Below are 19,584 nucleotides of genomic sequence, written 5' to 3' on the forward strand. Positions count from 1 at the left end.
GCTCTGGAAAAATAGCCTATCTCTATTTTCCAAACCTGTTTTCTATACAAACCTCTTTAAAAAGATAGATAGTTGAGAAAAAATGCTCTCAGAACCTCTGTTTGTAAGCTGTGCAAAAATTCAAGAGACCATTGGGGAACTGTCTTCTAATAAGTTGTTTCTATTTATCATTAGAAACAATCTAATTTGTTACTAGGAATAGCTTTATTTATTAACTAAAGATAATGAATAAAACATAATTGCTATCGGTAACAATTTATTAACTAAAGATAATGAATATTACATAATTGTTACCAATAATTGTTGTTACCATAATTGTTATTGGTAACAATTATGTAATATTCATTATCTTTAGTTAGTAAATAAAGCTATTCCTAGTAACAAATTAGATTGTTTCTAATGATAAATAGAAACAACTTATTACCACTTGTTATTGGTAACAATTATGTAATTGGTAACCAATAATTTGTAATAATTGTGTAATATTCATTCTTTTTGGGTAATAAATATAATGTGGCGTGAATATTTCCATACTAGCATTAATTGTTAAGTGGTTGACAGATATATTTTCTCAACACTTTTATATATTATTTTCAATTTGACTTTTTATTTTGATTTGAAGGTAGAAGCGTATGAATTTTAAAAATCTAATTAGAAATATTTGACTTTTCACAGTAAAAAATTATACACAATATACAAATATAAAAGTACAGTTTCTGCTATACTTTGAATGTGTCCCCTACCGTTTATGTGTTGGCAGGTTAATCCCCAATTTAACAATGTTTGTAAGTGGGACCTCTAAGAAGTGATTTGGTCATGAGGGCTCTGCCTTTATAAATAAATGAATTAACACCATTTTTTTTAAATGGGAGTGGGTGAGTTTTCATGGAAATGAGTTCTTGATAAAAGGATGAATTTGGTCCTCTTGCCTCTTGTTCTCTTTCCTTCCACCATGGGATGATACAGCAACAAGGCTATTGCCAGGTGCTAACACCTTGATATTAGACTTCCTGGTGTCCAGAACTTGATAAATACATTTCTTTTTGACAATAATTTACCCAGTTGTGGTACTCTGTTATAGCAACATAAAATGGACTAAGTTAGTTCTTGTATACTGTATACAGTTGGCCCTCTGTATCCATGGGTTCACATTCATGGATTTAACTGAACACGAATTGAAAATACTGGAAATAAATTGTGTCTCTACTGAATGCATACAAAGTTTTCCTTCTAGTAATTATTCCCTAAGCAATACAGTATAACAACTATTTACATAGCAATTACATTGTACTAGAAATTATTAGTAATACAGTGGTACTTTAAAGTAGATACTTGGGAGGATGTGCATAGGTTATGTGCAAATGCTAAGCCATTTTATTTCAGGGACTTGAGCATCAAAAATTTTGGTATCCAAGTGAGGTCCTGAAGCCAATCACTCATGGATACCAGAGGATGATGACTGTACAATATTTAGATTTATTTTTATCATTTAAATTTAATTTTATGTTTTCCCTCCTTTGTCTTTAATTTTTTGCCATTCAATTATGACATTTTAAAGGGCCCTTCTATCTGTAGTTGGTTTCAAAAAATATATTTTCATATGCCAATTCATATGTCAATAAGACTTTCTTGTTTTCTCTGAATCTACTTAGTTGTGCTTCCTTAGATAACTTATAACTCAGGAAATCAAAACTCTGCATCTCCTTACCTCCTCATGGGTGGTGATGTCATGTTATTCACCTTGGTTTTATGAAGTGGTTCCCTTTGGTGGTCATCCAAGGGAACTATTTGGGTGCCATTATCCTAATGGGGGAAAATTCTTAGCTACTTCTTCATTTCCAATTTCAGGTCTCATAAGTTTCATGAGAAATTAAAAATATTATAAAAATCAGTGAAGTCTGGAAGAGTTGTAACTGGCTGTCTAATTATTGTTGTCATAGACCAGGGAATGCCAAGCAGATAAGATTTCTGAAGGGCAAACTTCAGTCAGCCTCCCCTTCTTAATTCTTAACTAAGTTGTCATGATTTTTGAATAGTTAAAGTGAGCAGAGGAAACAGAATGGGGTGGATGATAACATTGAAAATGGAGACTGCACTTAGTTATAAATATTTTCTATTTTATTTTTCCTTTGGTCAGTCTTGACATAAAGTTAAGCTTGCTTGTTAAGATTAGGCAACATGAGATTAATAAAATTCTATACAATTTGGGAAGCCAAACCGATTTTTGTTTGCTTTATTATTTTGACAAAATTCTAAACGGCTAAAACTATTGAGAGGATGGTTTTGCTGCTTCAGTAAGTTTTATAGTATCCATTGCCATTGCTGATTTTATTTTATTAATGGACATTTAATCACAACTGGTGGCAACAGAGAGATTATAATAAATTAGAAAAATGAGATTAGTCAAGTTATGTTTTACCAGAAAAAAATTGTTTTTTATGTTTATTATTTTTTTCTAATAAAACTGGCATCGTCATTAGATTTTCTATTCAGCAAATTTGTCAAAAGCATCCAGAAATGTACTGGCAGGGTGCTCTATATCTTCAGAGAAAAAGAAAAATCACTTTTAGTTTGAAACAATCTGTGATAGACAGCCTTGTAATATGGCCTACGGTGATTCTCAGCCTCCTAGTTTTCAAACCATTTTGTAATTCCTTCTCCTTCAATGGGGCCTGAATATAGTGACTTTCTTCCAACCAACATAATATAGCAAAGTTGATGAGATGCTACTTCCATGATTGCTACAAAGACGGTGACTTCTACCTTGCTAGTAAGACTGTCCCTTGCTGGCTTTGATAAAACAAGTTACTATATTTGAGAAGCACATGTGGTAACTGTCTGAGGGCCACTTTTGGCCAATAGTTACAAGCAAAAAGATTCTCCATTCAACATCCATTGAAAAACTGAATACTACCAACAACCACCTAAATTAGCATGGAAGGAGACCTGTACCCAGTGAAGCCTTGAGATGACTCCCCAGCCCTGGCAACACAGGCATGCACATTCATTGCAGTCTTTTAAGAAACCTTGAAGTAAAAGACTCAGCAGGGCAGTTCCCCGATTTCTGATCTGTAGGAATGGTGAGAGAATAAATGTGTGTTGTTTTCAGTATTAATGTTTAGGGTAATGTTTTGCACATTAATAGATAACTAATATAACTTCTATGAACCTCAACATAAACATCAGATTGTTTTCTTATGAGTGCTATGGGGCTATTTATTGATAATGCTAGTATAACTCTTGTCATATAATATTATGTCCCCAGAGTACTCAAGTTGAAGTCCTGGAGGTCAAAGATTAATATCCCAGCAGCACAGCCCTAAATCTAGCAAAAGTTTTATTCAAATTTTGGTTCCATTCTCCTCTTTATTTGTGAGAGGAGAGACATATGAATCAGTCTGGGTTCTATGTGTAAATGTGATTGCTGTAACTTAGACTAGTACCCAGGATAACTATCTATTATGCCATATTTCCTTTCATACATTTATAATATGAATTATATAATAAACACGAGTTTCACATGATTGTCACTGTGCTTGGCTGGTTAGTTTCTGTTTTTGTGGTACTTTTGAGATTTTGGCCTTAATTTTTCCTGATCAGCTTTATAGGGATTCCTATTTTTTCTATGTCATTACTTCTTGGGAATATGTTAAGCCACAGAAGGAAAAAAAACTATTTAAAAATGATTAAAATATAGTTTCCACCAAGATATCTAGTTTATACATTATTTAGGCATTTCTGTTCTGGCTTCAATTAGTTGATTGTGCCCTTTTAAATCACAGTTTTATAAATGATGCTCCTGTATCTAACAATTTGTGATTAATTTTTCTCTGTGACAGAAACTGAAGCCTGAAACTACTCCCTGTGGTTCCCTTTATTCATTACTCAATGATTCTGTCAGTGATGGGTACACAGAATTGAAAATGTTCTAAGCTAACTAAACCTGACTCAGCAGGGCCTGGGGAATCTAGCCATGAGGGATAAAAGGGAAAAAGCTGGAGACTCTATATGCCTATAGGAGAACACCTGTTTGAATGTCTCTTCTTAACTGACTCTGTCTAGTTTTATACAGTAATGAAAGCCATTTGAATGTAAAAATCATAGCCTAAAAAGCAAAGAGAAGAAATTCCTGACACTGTCATATTTGATTTTAAATAAATAATACAAGCAAACTCTCTGAACTAGAAAAAAGTGAGATCCATGAAAATGAGGCCACAATTTGCTTTCTTTTACGCACAGTGTTTGAAACTTAGAGAAACAGGATCTTGGAGACAATGTTTACTTTACCTGTTTCTCTAATACTATATGAATCCACAAACAAATCTACATGTTTATTTTACATTCAACACCAAAGTTGTCACATGATTCCAGGTGATTTGCTCTAATAACAATTACCTATTTTCAGCTACAGAACCTTTTTTCTGTTGCTTTTTCACCTTTTAATGCCTTCATCTTCAATTTATGATTTGCGCCACAGGTGGCGGCAGAGTCTCATGGGTACAGGATAGTGAGCATGCTGATGTGAGATCCAAATTTATCAACTCAGCTCAAACTTATTTTTAAACACATTTTAATTTCATTTCATTTTACCTTCAAACTTGGTTTTAAATTGTGAAAATAATACATAATATAAATATTCATTTAGAACAACAATTGGTGATAAGTAGAAGTTACTTCACAATGGCACTAGCAGCAGCATGAGACCATTCCCTGAATGCAAATACTTTAAAACAATTGCTTAAGCATCTTTTCAGATAATTTATTTGCACATATCAAGGTTTCACAAATAAGTGAGATTATATTGTCACACTGTTGTGCAATTTGATTTTAAAAATTCACAGCATATTATATGCTACCTCTTTTTCCATAGTATAGATAGTGCTTAATAGATTTAACCATTCTCCTATTCTTTTAACTTTCCTTCTTCTCTTCCTTTTTCATTATCCTTCTCTTTTATTTATTAAACGAACTATGTAATGAGTATCACTTCACATATATCTTTATGTATATGTTTGGATTTATGGGTGGATGAATTCCCAAATATGGAATTGCTAGCTCTTGTGGTATACACTTTTAAAATTTTCACAGAAAGAAAAGATTGAACAAATTTAAACTTCCACAAAAATGCTTGTGAATGCTTAATTCTTCTAGAGTTTTGTCAACCTTGGTTATAAACCCTAGCTTATTTGGTTAGTGTTTCAAAATATATAGATCTCATTGCTATTTTAATTTGAATTATGTAAAGTGAGTGAAGTTGAGCATATTTTCTTCTATTAACTAGCTATTTGTATTTATTTTTCTTTGAACTTGGAGTTTGAAATTACATAAATCAGCTTTTACTGTGATAAGAATCCCATATCTCAATATTTTCTGACAAAACACATTTGTTTCTTGCTCATGTTACATAAATACATGGTCTACTCTGGCTTTGCTGGGCTTCGCGCTGTAAATCTTCTCATTTTGAAACACAGGTAACAGGCATAGTCACTATCTATAATTTCTAGTTTTCATGACTGGGGAGCAGAGCAAGAAGATACCTGTCAAGATACACAATAACATCTAAAGTGTGTGTTCAGATGGGGGCTTTGGAGTTGTGGCAATATATCCTTTTACATTAGATTGAAAAAATAGGTCACATAGCTGAGACCAAGTTCAATGGTGTATAAAAGCATGGAAAAAACGTGGACAGAGAAAAAAATTATTGTGAAAACATAATGAAACTTACCATTATGGTCTTGACTTATTTCTCTATTGGTTAATTTTCTTGCTTATGTATTTATTAAAAACAATCTTTGTATATTAAGAAAACTATTCCGTTGTCATATTTATAATTTTTTAATGCAAATCTTCACATATGTTTTGCTTCTATAGTTATTTTTATGCTACAAATTCTTAGAATATTACATATATATTATATATAATAAATGTATAATGTAAATAAAATTCCATAGGTAATATATATTTTTATATAAAACATTATATTAACTTTTATAAACCATATTTATAATATCGTTATATTTATTATATATAAATTATATATATATAATTTTAAAAATATAAACTTTATAAAACACTTTCAGGGCTTCTGGTCCTATATTATGTTAGAAAGAAAAATCTCTCCTCCATAACCATAAGAAACGCAAAATGATGAATTGTTAAGTAAAATAAATCTACATGCGCACACACTCACACACACACACACACACACACACACATCTGGCTGGTTGCGGTGGCTCATGTCTGTAATCCCAGCACTTTGGGAGGCTGAGGCAGATGGATCACAAGGTCAGGAGATTGAGACTATCCTGGCTAACACAGTGAAAACCCGTCTCTACTAAAAAAAAATAAAAATAAAAAATTAGCCTGGCGTGGTGGCAGGCGCCTGTAGTCCCAGCTACTCGGGAGGCTGAGGCAGGAGAATGGCATGAACCCAGGAGGTGGAGCTTGCAGTAAGCCAAGATCACACCATTGCATGACTGCCTGGGCAACAGAGCGAGACTCCATCTCAAAACAAACAAACAAACAAAAAAAACTACATAAAATATATATCTTGATTATAATTTGTACAGAATATCTTTTAAAGAAACATGCATTTAAACCCAGGTAATTTCCATCTTTCTATTATATCTAAACTAATTAGAGAAAAAGTATCTCTCTGATCCTCATTTGTTAAGATGACTTAATCAAGTTTAATAAATGTTTTTTTCTAGACCTTTATATCTGTTTCTCTGCATCGATATGTTTCTTGTTTTTTTCCACAGAAGTTTAATACAACTCCTAAACATGCCATAAAATTCAAATACCTAAATCACTCCATTTGATTTATTTTCAACAAATCTCTTCTTGACATTTTCTGTTTTCCAGAAAACACCATATTTCTTTGTTTCTCCTGGATCTGTACATATATGTATATAAAAGCATATATATAAAGAGGTAGAAAGATATTAATATCCATGTTATTAATCACATGTGTAACATTCTAAAACTGAAGTGCTATGGTTGACTTGATTCACATAGAGTAGTTCAATGATGTCTGACAAAGTCATTCACTTCCACATACTTTCATATAGTATAATTCAAGAGAAGTTTAAATCATGTTCTCACCTGGAAAGGGCTTATAATTTAATTCAGGTAACAAGTACATATATCAACAATTAGTGAATTATATAGGGCTTTAAATAATAAAATTATATTATTATATAAAATGGAATATAATAAGGATATGAGAATCAAAACCAGCATGCATTAGAGCTGTCAACAGAAGCTTTGCTGGAGGAAAAGGCCCAATTTTAAAGATGGATGAGATCGAGATAGACGCTAAAATGATAAAAGACTAAATATAAACATTGGGTAGAAGGACAGGATAGGCAGAGGTAAGGTAATGAGACAAGGATTAGACTTTTAGATACAATAAATAATGTCTACACTAACCTGCTTGCTGAAGACTGGAAGTGTATAATATTAAGAAATAGTAGATATAGACCAACTTCTGGCATGATGATGTGAGGCGTTCTGTGGACCTTCTCCCTAGTGAAACTGATAAATATATATTTTTAAAAAGATACAACAATTTAAAGCCATGGACATGATCTTAAGAGCATACAATAAATGAAGAAACATCCAGTCAAGGAAATTAACAAAAATTTGGTAAGAAAAGTCAGAGTCAATGGTATTTAAAACAAAATTACTTCTTCCCAATCCCCACCTGCAGCTGATAATGCCACCCCAAACCACTGCATTGGAGATCACAGTGTTTTCTTTCTACCCTGCTCCCCATCAGAGGGTTTTTTATTGTCTGTTGTTGTTGTTGTTTCCCCTGGGAAGAGCAGGATGTCAGCATTTCTCATCCTTCCCCAGCTGCCTGCTCAGTCTGAGTTTTGGGAAAGTGCACTTGAAAAGTGGGGACTCCTTTGCTATAACTAACTCTCACTCTATCTTGGGCACAATATCACTAAGAATACGGGGGCAGAAACTGCTTTTGACAAAATTATAACAGTGAGAGAAATTTAACATAAAACTTTACTGTTCTTCAAAACTCACAAGTTGACCACCTTGCTCGTTGCTGTACGTAGACCAAGCTAACTATGGGAGGAATTTGGTTTCTAGTTTAATTTTAAAACAAATATAATAATGAAATTGTTTATTCTCAGAACTAGTCTCTTCCTTGCTTTAGGACTGAAACTGCCTATATAGCATTAATGAAAGCCTACAAAGCTAGAATTGTGGTAAAGGCCTGAATTTTGTTAAGACATAGACAGAAGTTCAGTGATATCCAGCCATTGTTCATTTGCTTTTCCATAATTGCTTACAGCTCAGAAAGTCACCTAACTAGGGGTTACAAGATTCATAACTTCTCCAAATTGCTCCTATGGATAGGGTCACTATTGCAAAACCTAAGACTGGTGTTCGAGTTATTTTTCAGACCTTGCATTCTGATGAACCAACTGATACCAACCAGACTTGTGTCCCATACCAAGGAACTCACTCGACTGGTCCTGTGAACCCCACCCAGAAACTGATTCAGTGCACAGACAGGTTTGATACTCCTATGATTTTGCCTATGACCTAACCAGTCAGCATTCCCCATTCTCTAGCCTGTCAAAATATCCTTAAAAAAAAAACTTGAACCTCTGAATTCTTAGGAAGGCAGATTTGAGAACTATCTCCCATGTTCTCATTTAGCTGAATCTGCAATTATTAAACTCTTTACTGCAAACACCCGCTGTCTCTGTGTATTGGGTAATTCTGTGCAATGGGCAACAAGAACCCACCAGGCTGTAACAGGGCCCTGATCATGCTTTTTGTTGCTTGTAAAGTGGTGATTCTATGCCAGGATAAGCAAAAAGAGAAGACCTCAGGCTTCTGCCTGCCTCTAGTGAGTGCTCAGCTGCTGAAGCATGGGTATCACTTAGACTTCAGAGTGGCATTGTCCCCACCCTCAGATCTAGAGCCCTGACTCAAAGGTTTTTGCCTGGGGGAAGAAGCAAGACCTAAAGCAGATAACTCCTGATTTCTTCCCAAAGTCCTGACTTCATTTGCAGCAAGATGTAAAGGTCAAGCCAATGGGTACTCTTAATAACAGTGGACACTGAGGTTGAGCACAACTGAAAAGTGATTAGCAGATTTGGTGAAGGTATGGTCTAAATTTGTGCCAACCAGTTTGCAAGAGGGAGTGGGAAAAACAGACTGGGAGAAGTCCTTCTGAGGAGAGCACAAATATCAAACGTGGACCTAAAGAGCTGTTCCTTCAAAGGAGCGTAAATTTGATTGAATTAATATCTAGAGCAATTTAGGCTTTAGAAAATTGTTGAAAACAATAGAACAGTCACTCAGCGATTAGTGGAGCCTCACAGCTGGTTGTGGTCAGGGAAAGCAGCGAAAAGAGCCCTGCCAAAAAATGGTCATTTCAGGGTGACTAAGCTGCAGTTTCCTGAGGAGCATTATCTCAGGTTAAACATAGCCATGGTAGGCAGTGGAGTGGGTGGGGGTGGGAGGTAGGGGGAAGAGATAATAGACCAGTTCAGCCAGTCACCAAACAAATAGACAAACATGCAGCAATAACAAGCCACCCCTCTCAGTGGGGTGAGGGGATTCCAAGTGTCGGTGCGATATAATAGCTAAAAAGCCTACTTTCCAACACAAAATTATGAGACATGCAATAAAACCAGAAAATATAATCATCCAATTAGAAAAAGCAGGAAATAGAAGCTGTTGGTGAGAGCAACCAGATGTGGGATTTAACAGGAAGAGACATCTAGACATTATAAATATTTTCAAATAACTAAAACTAAAAGAAATAATGATTAAAGAAGTAAAGGAAGATGCAATGACTATGTTGCCTCAGATAGAAAATATAAAGAGAGAAAAATTGGCCAGGCGCGGTGGCTCACGCCTGTAATCCCAGTACTTAGGGAGGCCGAGGCAGGTGGATCACGAGGTCAGGAGATCGAGACCATCCTGGCTAACACAGTGAAACCCCGTCTCTACTAAAAATACAAAAAATTAGCCGGGCGAGGTGGCGGGTGCTTGTAAACCCATCTACGTGGGAGGCTGAGGCAGGAGAATGGCATGAACCCCAGGGAGTGGAGCCTGCAGTGAGCCGAGATTGCGCCACTGCACTCCAGCCTGGGCGACAGAGCGAGACTCTGTCTCAAAAAAAAAAAAAAAAAAAAAAGAGAGAAAAATTATTGGAAAAAAATCTGGAGTTGAAAGTATAATTAAATAAAATATTTACTAGTGTTGAAGAAATGATTGGAATTGGTGAAGAAAGAATTAGCAAAATTGAAGGTAAATCAATAGAAATTATGTAATCCAAAGAATGGAGAGAAAAAAGAATGGAGGAAAATGAACAGAGCCTCAGAGAATCCTATAAATGCTCCAACATACATAATATGGTTTGGCTGTGTCCTCACCCATATCTCATCTTGAATTGTAACTCCCACAATTCCCATGTGTCATGGGAGGAACCTGGTGGGAGGTGATTGAATTATGGGGGCGGGTCTTTCCCACGCTATTCTCACGATAGTGAATGAGTCTCTCAAGATCTGGTGGTTTTAAAAAGAAGAACTCCCCTGCAAAACTCTCTTTGCCAGCCACCATCCACATAAAATGTGACTTGCTCCTCCCTGCCTTCTGCCATGAATTTGAGGCCTCCCCAGCCACGTAGAACTGTGAGTACAATTAAACCTTTTTCTTTTGTAAATTCTCCAGTCTCGAGTTTGTCTTTATTAGCAGCATGAAAATGGACTAATACAATACACATAATAGCAGTACCAGAAAGAGAAGAAAATGAAGAGAAAAAAATTTGAAGAAGTAATGGCTGAAAATTTCTCAAATCAAAGAGAAATTAGACAATACTTTGATATAAATAAAACTGAAGACACATCATATCAAAATGTATCAAATGCAATTACAGCAATACTTAGAGGGAAATTGATAGTTACAACTAATTATATGCAGAAAAAAGAAAGATCTCAAATCAATAATCTAAACTTCTACCTTAATACACAAGAAAAAGAAGAGAAAACTAAACTGAAAGCAAAGAAAACAATAAATATTAGAGCAGAAGTTAATGAAATAGATAATAGAAAAACAAACAAAAAAAATCAATAAAACCAAAGTTGTTTCTTTTAAATGTCAATTAAAATAACAAACTTTTTGCAGGATTGACTAAAACAAACAAAGAAAATGAGTGAAAGCACTTAAAGTACTGGCATAAGAAATGAAAGTGGGGGAGATATTATTACAGACCTTACCCGAATATTATGAATATTGCATATGTTGAAAAATTAGATAATTTAGATGGATTGCACACATTCCTGGGAACATGCAAACTCTAAAACTGACTTGAGAAAACACAATATGAATAAAACTATAACAAATAAAGTGTTTGAATCAGTAATAAAAGGATTACCCACAAAGAAAAGACCAGGCCTAGATCCTTCAGTGTGAAATTATTCCAAATATGTTAAGCAGACTGAATACGAATTCTTCAAAAAATCTTTCAAATAATAGGAGGGGAAAAACTTGTAATCTTTTTGAGGCTAGACATACCAAAATCATTAAAAGACTTCACAAGAAAAAAAACATTCAGACCAATATTTCTTATAAATATGGATACGAAAGTCCTCAACAAAATAATAGCAAATCGAATCCAGCAACAAACAGAGAGAATTATACCTATGATGTGATCCAAAAGTATCTGAGACAGATCTCAATCAATTCAGAAAGTTTGTTTTGCCAAGATTAAGGACAAACCTGTGACACAGCCTCAGGAGGTCCTAAGGACATGTGCCAACAGTAGTTGGGGCACAGCTTGGTTTTATACATTTTAGAAAAACAAGAGACATTAATCAATATGTATAAGATGTACATTGGTTCTGTCCAGAAAGGTGAGACAACATGACTCAAAGTTGGGGAGAGTGGTAGGGGTAGGACTTCCAGTTCATAGGTAGATAAGAGACAAATGGTTGCATTCTTTTGAGTTTCTGATTACCCTTTCACTGAAAACACAATTTATATATGAGGAAGATAGAGGAATAGTCGCTTATGCCTTAGTCTGCCTTAGTGAATCTGCATTCTTAAATAAACAAGAGGGCAGAGGAAGCAAACAGGCATATATTATTTGTCTGGGTGAGCAGAGGGATGACTTTGAGTTCTGTCCTTTGTCTTGCACCTGTGAAGATAAGCTATCAAATTACATTGCCAAGGTGAAATTCAACAGATCTGTTTTAGGGCAAAGATTTTGAGGCCCCCAAAGAATTTCCTTCTTGACAAATTGTGAGGGAGGTATGGTAGCTTTTAAATTTTTAGAGCTGTCTCATTTAGAAATAAAATGGGAGGCAGATTTGCCTGATGCAGGTCCCTTTGGCTTAGTGATTTTAGGGTCTTGAGATTTGTTTTCCTTTCACAATGACTAAGTTGGATTTATCTAAGAAATGCAAGGTTGTCTTATCTAGCAATTGAGTAATGTAACATATCATATCAACAGATTAAAAAAACAAAAAAACCCCACAAGATTTTCTCAACAAATGTAGAAAAAGTACTTGATAAAATCAAACACTCTTTCATGAAAAAACTTAGCATAGAAGAGACTTTTCTCAACATGGAAAAAGGCAGATACAAAAAATCTGTGGCTAACATCATACTTGATGAAGGCTGGATGTCTTTTTTTTGTTTTTGTAAGAGCAGGAGCAGGATAAGGATTTTTGTTCTCACTAGTTAACATTTAACAGTGCTGGAGGTTCTAACTAGGGGCAGGGCAATTAGGTAATGAAAAAAGGCATTTGGATTAGAAAGGAAGAAGTAGAACTATCACTATTTGCAGATAATGTGGTATTTTATATAGAGAAACCAAGGAAATTCACTAAAAGTTATTAGAATTAATAAATGAGGCCAGGCCTGGTGGCTCACGCCTATAATCCCAGCACTTTGAGAGGCCAAGGCGGGTGGATCACCAGAGGTAGGGAGTTCAAGACCACCCTGGCCAACGTGTTGAAACCCTGTCTCTACTAAAAATGCCAAAATTAGCTGGGCGTGGTGGCGGGTGCCTGTAATCCCAGCTACTGGGGAGGCTGAGGCAGGAGAATCAGTTGAACCCAGGAGGCAGAGGTTGTGGTGAGCTGAGATGGTGCCACTGCACTCTAGCCTGGGCAACAGAGCAAGACTCCATCTCAAAGAAAAAGATAAATAAACAAAAATAAATAAATAGATAAATGAGTTCAGCAAGAGAGTAGCACACAAAATCAATATGCAAAATAAATTGCATTTTTTAAATTGTGATGACTGATTTTATGTGTCAACTTGACTGGGCCATGGGATTCCCAGATATCTGGTTGGACATTATTTCTTGGTTGTCTGTGAGGCTATTTTCAGAGGAAACTAGCATTTGAATTGGTACTGAGTGAGGCAGGTGGTCCTCCCCAGTATAAATGGGCACAACCTAATCTATATGAGGACCCAAGTAAATCAGAAAGGTTGAATTTTTCTCTGCCTAACTGCTTGAGCTGGGATCAATCTCCTGTCCTAAGTGCTCCTGATTCTAGGTTTGAGAATCAGACTGAAATCTACACCATCAGCTTGCTGGCTCTCAGGTCTTTTAAATATACCATAGGCTTTTCTGGTATAGATGGCAGATTATGGGACTTCTCAGCCTTTGTAACTGTGTGAGCCAACACCTTACAATAAATATCTTTTGCTCTCTCTCTCTCAGTTTATTATTGTACACAGAAACCACTGTACTCATCAATTGCTACCTTTGACCAACTCAAATTCTGCATTTTAAAAAATGGACAAATTTCCATTTCTTTGGAGTTTTTGTTTCCTCTTTTGTAGGTATTATATTTGTACAACTTCTTGAGAGCATATTTAAAGTCTTTTAAATTAATATAATGAGATAAGAAACTTTTAATAAACAGCATTATAGCATACATTACTTGACTTGAAAATTTATCCTGTATATCACTGGCCACTTTTAGTTGCCTATGGATAACTGAACAGTTATTAAAAATTCCCAAAAGAAATGAGCTGTAGTAAGGAATGCTTTCCTTTATTTCCAGTTATTTTTTTCTATTTGTATTGGTATAGGGATCCATTTATTTTTGCCAAGGATATTCTAGGTATGTTTGTCCACCTCGTTAAGATTAGGAGGTAAGACATCTACTCATTTACCACCTAGTGCACTCTGACTATATGAAGTGGGAGCTCTTTCCTTCTGCCTCTCCCAGCCTACTTAGGAATTCAAAATGTGAATCAGGAAGCATCATGTATTAAAAAAAAAAAGCATGGTCTATCAAAGGCTATATTAAAGATGAAGGTGTGTAGTTTAGAGTTTTGTTCCATCAGTGTGGACTGAGCAGCTGTTTGAAGAATATCATCAATTACTTTAATTTTTTTCTTTTAATTGACAAAACAAAATGGTTCTAAAAAAAGTTTTGAAACAATTTTGGTCAGATAAAGAGTCACTGGATCGTTTATCTAAGTAAACCTATGCATGGCATGGCATTATATTTCATTTAATCTAAAAATGTATTTATCTGATGGCTGAATAGGAACAGCTCCAGTCTACAGCTCCCAGCATGAGTGATGCAGAAAATGGATGATTTCTGCATTTCCAACTGAGGTACCGGAACCATCTCACTGGGGCTTGTCAGACAGTCGGTGCAGGACAGTGAGTGCAGCCCATCGAGCATGACTGGAAGTAGGGCAAGGCATCACCTCACCTGGGAAATGCAAGGGGTAAGGGAATTCCCTTTCCTAGCCAAGGGAAGCTGTGACAGATGGCACCTGGAAAATTGGGTGACACACGGCACCTGGAAAATGGGGTGACTCCCACCCTAATACTGTGCTTTTCCAATGGTCTTAGCAAATGGCACACCAGGAGATAATATCTCACACCTTGCTCAGAGGGTCCCATGCCCACAGAGCCTCGCTCATTGCTAGCACAGCTGTCTGAGATCAAACAGCAAGGTGGCAGCGAGCCTGGGGGAGGGGCGCCCGACATTGCTGAGGCTTGAGAGGGTAAACAAAGAGGCCAGGAAGCTTGAACTCAGTGGAGCCCACTGCAGCTCAAGGAGGCCTGCCTGCCTGTGTAGACTCCACCTCTGGGGGCAGGACATAGCCAAACAAAAGGCAGCAGAAACCCCTGCAGACATAAATGTCCATGTCTGACAGCTTTGAAGAGAGTAGTGGTTCTCCCAGCACGGAGTTTGAGATCTGAGAATGGACAGACTGCCTCCTCAAGTGGATCCCCGACCCCTGAGTAGCCTAACTGGGAGGCACCCCCCAGTAGGGGCAGACTGACATCCCACATGGCTGGGTACCCCTCTGAGATGAAGCTTCCAGAGAAACGATCAGGCAGCAACATTTGCTGTTCAGCAATATCCGCTGTTCTGCAGCCTCCACTGCTGATACCCAGGCAAACAGGGTCTGGAGTGGACCTCCAAAAAAATCCAACAGACCTGCAGCTGAGGGTCCTGACGGTTAGAAGGAAAACTAACAAACAGAAAGGACATCCACACCAAAACCCCATCTGTACATCACCATCATCAAAGACCAAAGGTAGATAAAACCACAAAGATGGGGGAAAAACAGAGCAGAAAAGCCGAAAATTCTAAAAATCAGAATGCCTCTCCCCCTCCAAAGGAATGCAACTCCTTGCCAGCAACGGAACATAGCTGGACAGAGAATGACTTTGACGAATTGAGAGAAGAAGGCTTCAGATGATCAAACTTCTCCGAGCTAAAGGAGGAAGTTTGAACTCATTGCAAAGAAGCTAAAAACCCTGAAAAAAGATTAGATGAATGGCTAACTAGAATAACCAGTGTAGAGAAGTTCTTAAATGATCTGGTTGAGCCGAAAACCATGGCAGGAGAACTACGTGACAAATGCACAAGCTTTAGTAGCCCATTTGATCAAGTGGGAGAAAGGGTATCAGTGATTGAAGATCAAATGAATGAAATGAAGCGAGAACAGAAGTGTAGAGAAAAAAGAGTAAAAAGAAATGATCAAAGCCTCCAAGAAATATGGGACTATGTGAAAAGACCAAATTTACATCTGATTGGTGTACCTGAAAGTGATGGGGAGAATGGAACCAAGTTGGAAAACACTGTGCAGGAAATTATCCAGGAGAACTTCCCCAACCTAGCAAGGCAGGCCAACGTTCAATTCAGGAAATACAGAGAACACCACAAAGATACTCCTCGAGAAGAGCAACTCCAAGACACATAATTGTCAGATTCATCAAAGTTGAAATGAAGAAAAAAATGTTAAGGGCGGCCAGAGAGAAAGGTCAGGTTACCCACAAAGGGAAGCCCATCAGACTAACAACTGATCTCTCAGCAGAAACTCTACAAGGCAGAAGAGAGTGGGGGCCAATATTCAACATTCTTAAAGAAAAGAATTTTCAACCCAGAATTTCATATCCAGCCAAACTAAGCTTCATAAGTGAAGGAGAAATAAAATCCTTTAGAGACAAGCAAATGCTGAGAGATTTTGTCACCACCAGGCCTGCCCTACAAGAGCTCCCGAAGGAAGCACTAAACATGGAAAGGAGCAACTGGTACCAGCCACTGCAAAATCATGCCAAATTGTAAAGACCATAGATGCTAGGAAGAAACTGCATAAACTAACGAGCAAAATAAACAGCTAACATCATAATGACAGGATCAAATTCACACATAACAATATTAACTTTAAATGTAAGTGGGCTAAATGCTCCCAATAAAAGACACAGACTGGCAAATTGGATAAAGAGTCAAGACCCATCAGTGTGCTGTGTTTAGGAGACCCATCTCACGTGCAAGACACACATAGGCTCAAAGTAAAGGAATAGAGGACGATCTACCAAGCAAACGGAAAACAAAAAAATGCAGGGGTTGCAATCCTAGTCTCTGGTAAAACAGACTTTAAACCAACAATGATCAAAAGAGACAAAGAAGGCCATTACATAATGGTAAAGGGATCAATGAAACAAGAAGAGCTAACTATCCTAAATATATATGCACCCAATACAGGAGGACCCAGATTCATAAAGCAAGTCCTTAGAGACCTACAAAGAGACTTAGACTCCCACACAATAATAATGGGAGACTTTAACACACCACTGTCAACATTAGAAAAATCAACAAGAGAGAAAGTTAAAAAGGATATCCAGGAATTGAACTCGGTTCTGCACCAAGCAGACCTAATAGACATCTACAGAACTGTCCACTCCAAATCAACAGAATATACATTATTCTCAACACATCACACTTATTCCAAAATTGACCACATAAATTGACCACATAGTTGGAAGTAAAGCAATCCTCAGCAAATGTAAAAGAACAGAAACTATAACAAACTGTCTCTCAGACCACAGTGCAATCAAACTAGAACTCAGGATTAAGAAACTCACTCAAAACTGCTCCACTACATGGAAACTGAACAACCTGCCCCTGAAGGACTATTGGGTACATAACAAAATGAAGGCAGAAACAAAAATTTTCTTCGAAACCTATGAGAACAAAGACACAACATACCAGAATCTCTGGGACACATTCAAAGCAGTGTGCAGAGAGAAATTTATAGCACTAAATGCCCACAAGAGAAGGCAGGAAAGATCTAAAATTGACACCCTAACATCACAATTAAAAGAACTAGAGAAACAACAGCAAACATATTCAAAAGTTAGCAGAAGGCAAGAAATAACGAAGATCAGAGCAGAACTGAAGGAGATAGAGACACAAAAAACCCTTCAAAAAATCAATGAATCCAGAGCTGGTTTTTTGAAAAGATCAACAAAATTGATAGACCACTAGCAAGACTAATAAAGAAGAAAAGAGAGAAGAATCAAATAGACCCAATAAAAAATGATAAAGAGGATATCACCACCAATCCCACAGAAATACAAAATACCATTAGAGAATATTATAAACACTTCTATGCAAATAAACTAGAAAATCTACAGGAAATGGATAAATTCCTGGACATATACACCCTCCCAAGAATACATCAGGAAGAAGTTGTATCCCTGAATAGAGCAATAACAGGCTCTGAAATTGAGGCAATAATTAATAGCCTAACAGCCAAAAAAAGTCCAGGACCACACGGATTCACAGCCAAATTCTACCAGAGGTACAAGGAGGAGCTGGTACCATTCCTTCTGAAACTATTCCAATCAATACAAAAAGAGGGAATCCTCCCTAACTCATTTTATGAGGCCAGCATCATGTTGATACCAAAGCCTGGCAGACACACAACAAAAACAGGGAATTTTAGATCAATATCCCTGATGAACATCGATGCAAAAATCCTCAATAAAATACTACAAACTGAATTTAGCAGCACATCAAAAAGCTTATCCACCATGATCAAGTGGGCTTCATCCCTGGGATGCAAGGCTGGTTCAACATATGCAGATCAATAAGCATAATCCAGCATATAAACAGAACCAAAGACAAAAACCACATGATTATCTCAATAGATGCAGAAAAGGCCTTTGACAAAATTCAACAGCCCTTCATGCTAAAAATTCTCAATAAATTAGGTATTGATGGGACATATCTCAAAATAATAAGAGCTATTTATGACAAACCCACAGCCAATATCATCCTGAATGGGCAAAAACTGGAAGCATTCCCTTTGAAAACTGGCACAAGACAGGGATGCCCTCTCTCACACTCCTGTTCAACATAGTGTTGGAAGTTCTGTCCAGGGCAATCAGACAGGAGAAAGAAATAAAGGTACTCAATTTGGAGAAGAGGAAGTCAAACTGTCCCCGTTTGCAGATGATGTGATTGTATATTTGGAAAACCCCATAGTCTCAGCCCCAAATCTCCTTAAGCTGATACGCAACTTCAGCAAAGTCTCAGGATACAAAATCAATGTGCAAAAATTACAAGCATTCTTATACACCAATAACAGACAAACAGAGAGCCAAATCATGAGTGAACTCCCATTCACAATTGCTTCAAAGAGAATAAAATACCTAGGAATCCAACTTGCAAGGGATGTGAAGGACCTCTTCAAGGAGAACTACAAAGCACTGCTCAACGAAATAAAAGAGGACACAGACAATTGGAAGAACATTCCATGATCATGGATAGGAAGAATCAATATTGTGAAAATGGCCATACTGTCCAAGGTAATTTATAGATTCAACGCCATCCCCATCAAGCTACCAATGACTTTCATCATAGAATTGGAAAAAACTACTTTAAAGTTCATATGGAACCAAAAAAGGACCCACATTGCCAAGTCAATCCTAAGCCAAAAGAACAAAGCTGGAGGCATCACCCTACCTGACTTCAAACTGTACTACAAGGCTACAGTAACCAAAACAGCATGGTACTGGTACCAAAACAGAGTTATAGACCAGTGGAACAGAACAGAACCCTCACAAATAATACCACACATCTACAACCATCTGATGTTTGACAAACCTGACAAAAACAAGCAATGGGGAAAGGATTCCCTATTTACTAAATGGTACTGGGAAAACTGGCTAGCCCTATGTAGAAAGCTGAAACTGGATCCCTTCCTTACACCTTATACAAAAATTAATTCAAGATGGATTAAAGACTTAAATGTTAGACCTAAAACCATAAA

Source organism: Hylobates moloch, unplaced genomic scaffold (assembly GCF_009828535.3).
Source record: "Hylobates moloch isolate HMO894 unplaced genomic scaffold, HMol_V3 SCAFFOLD_4, whole genome shotgun sequence".
Lineage (NCBI taxonomy): Eukaryota > Metazoa > Chordata > Mammalia > Primates > Hylobatidae > Hylobates > Hylobates moloch.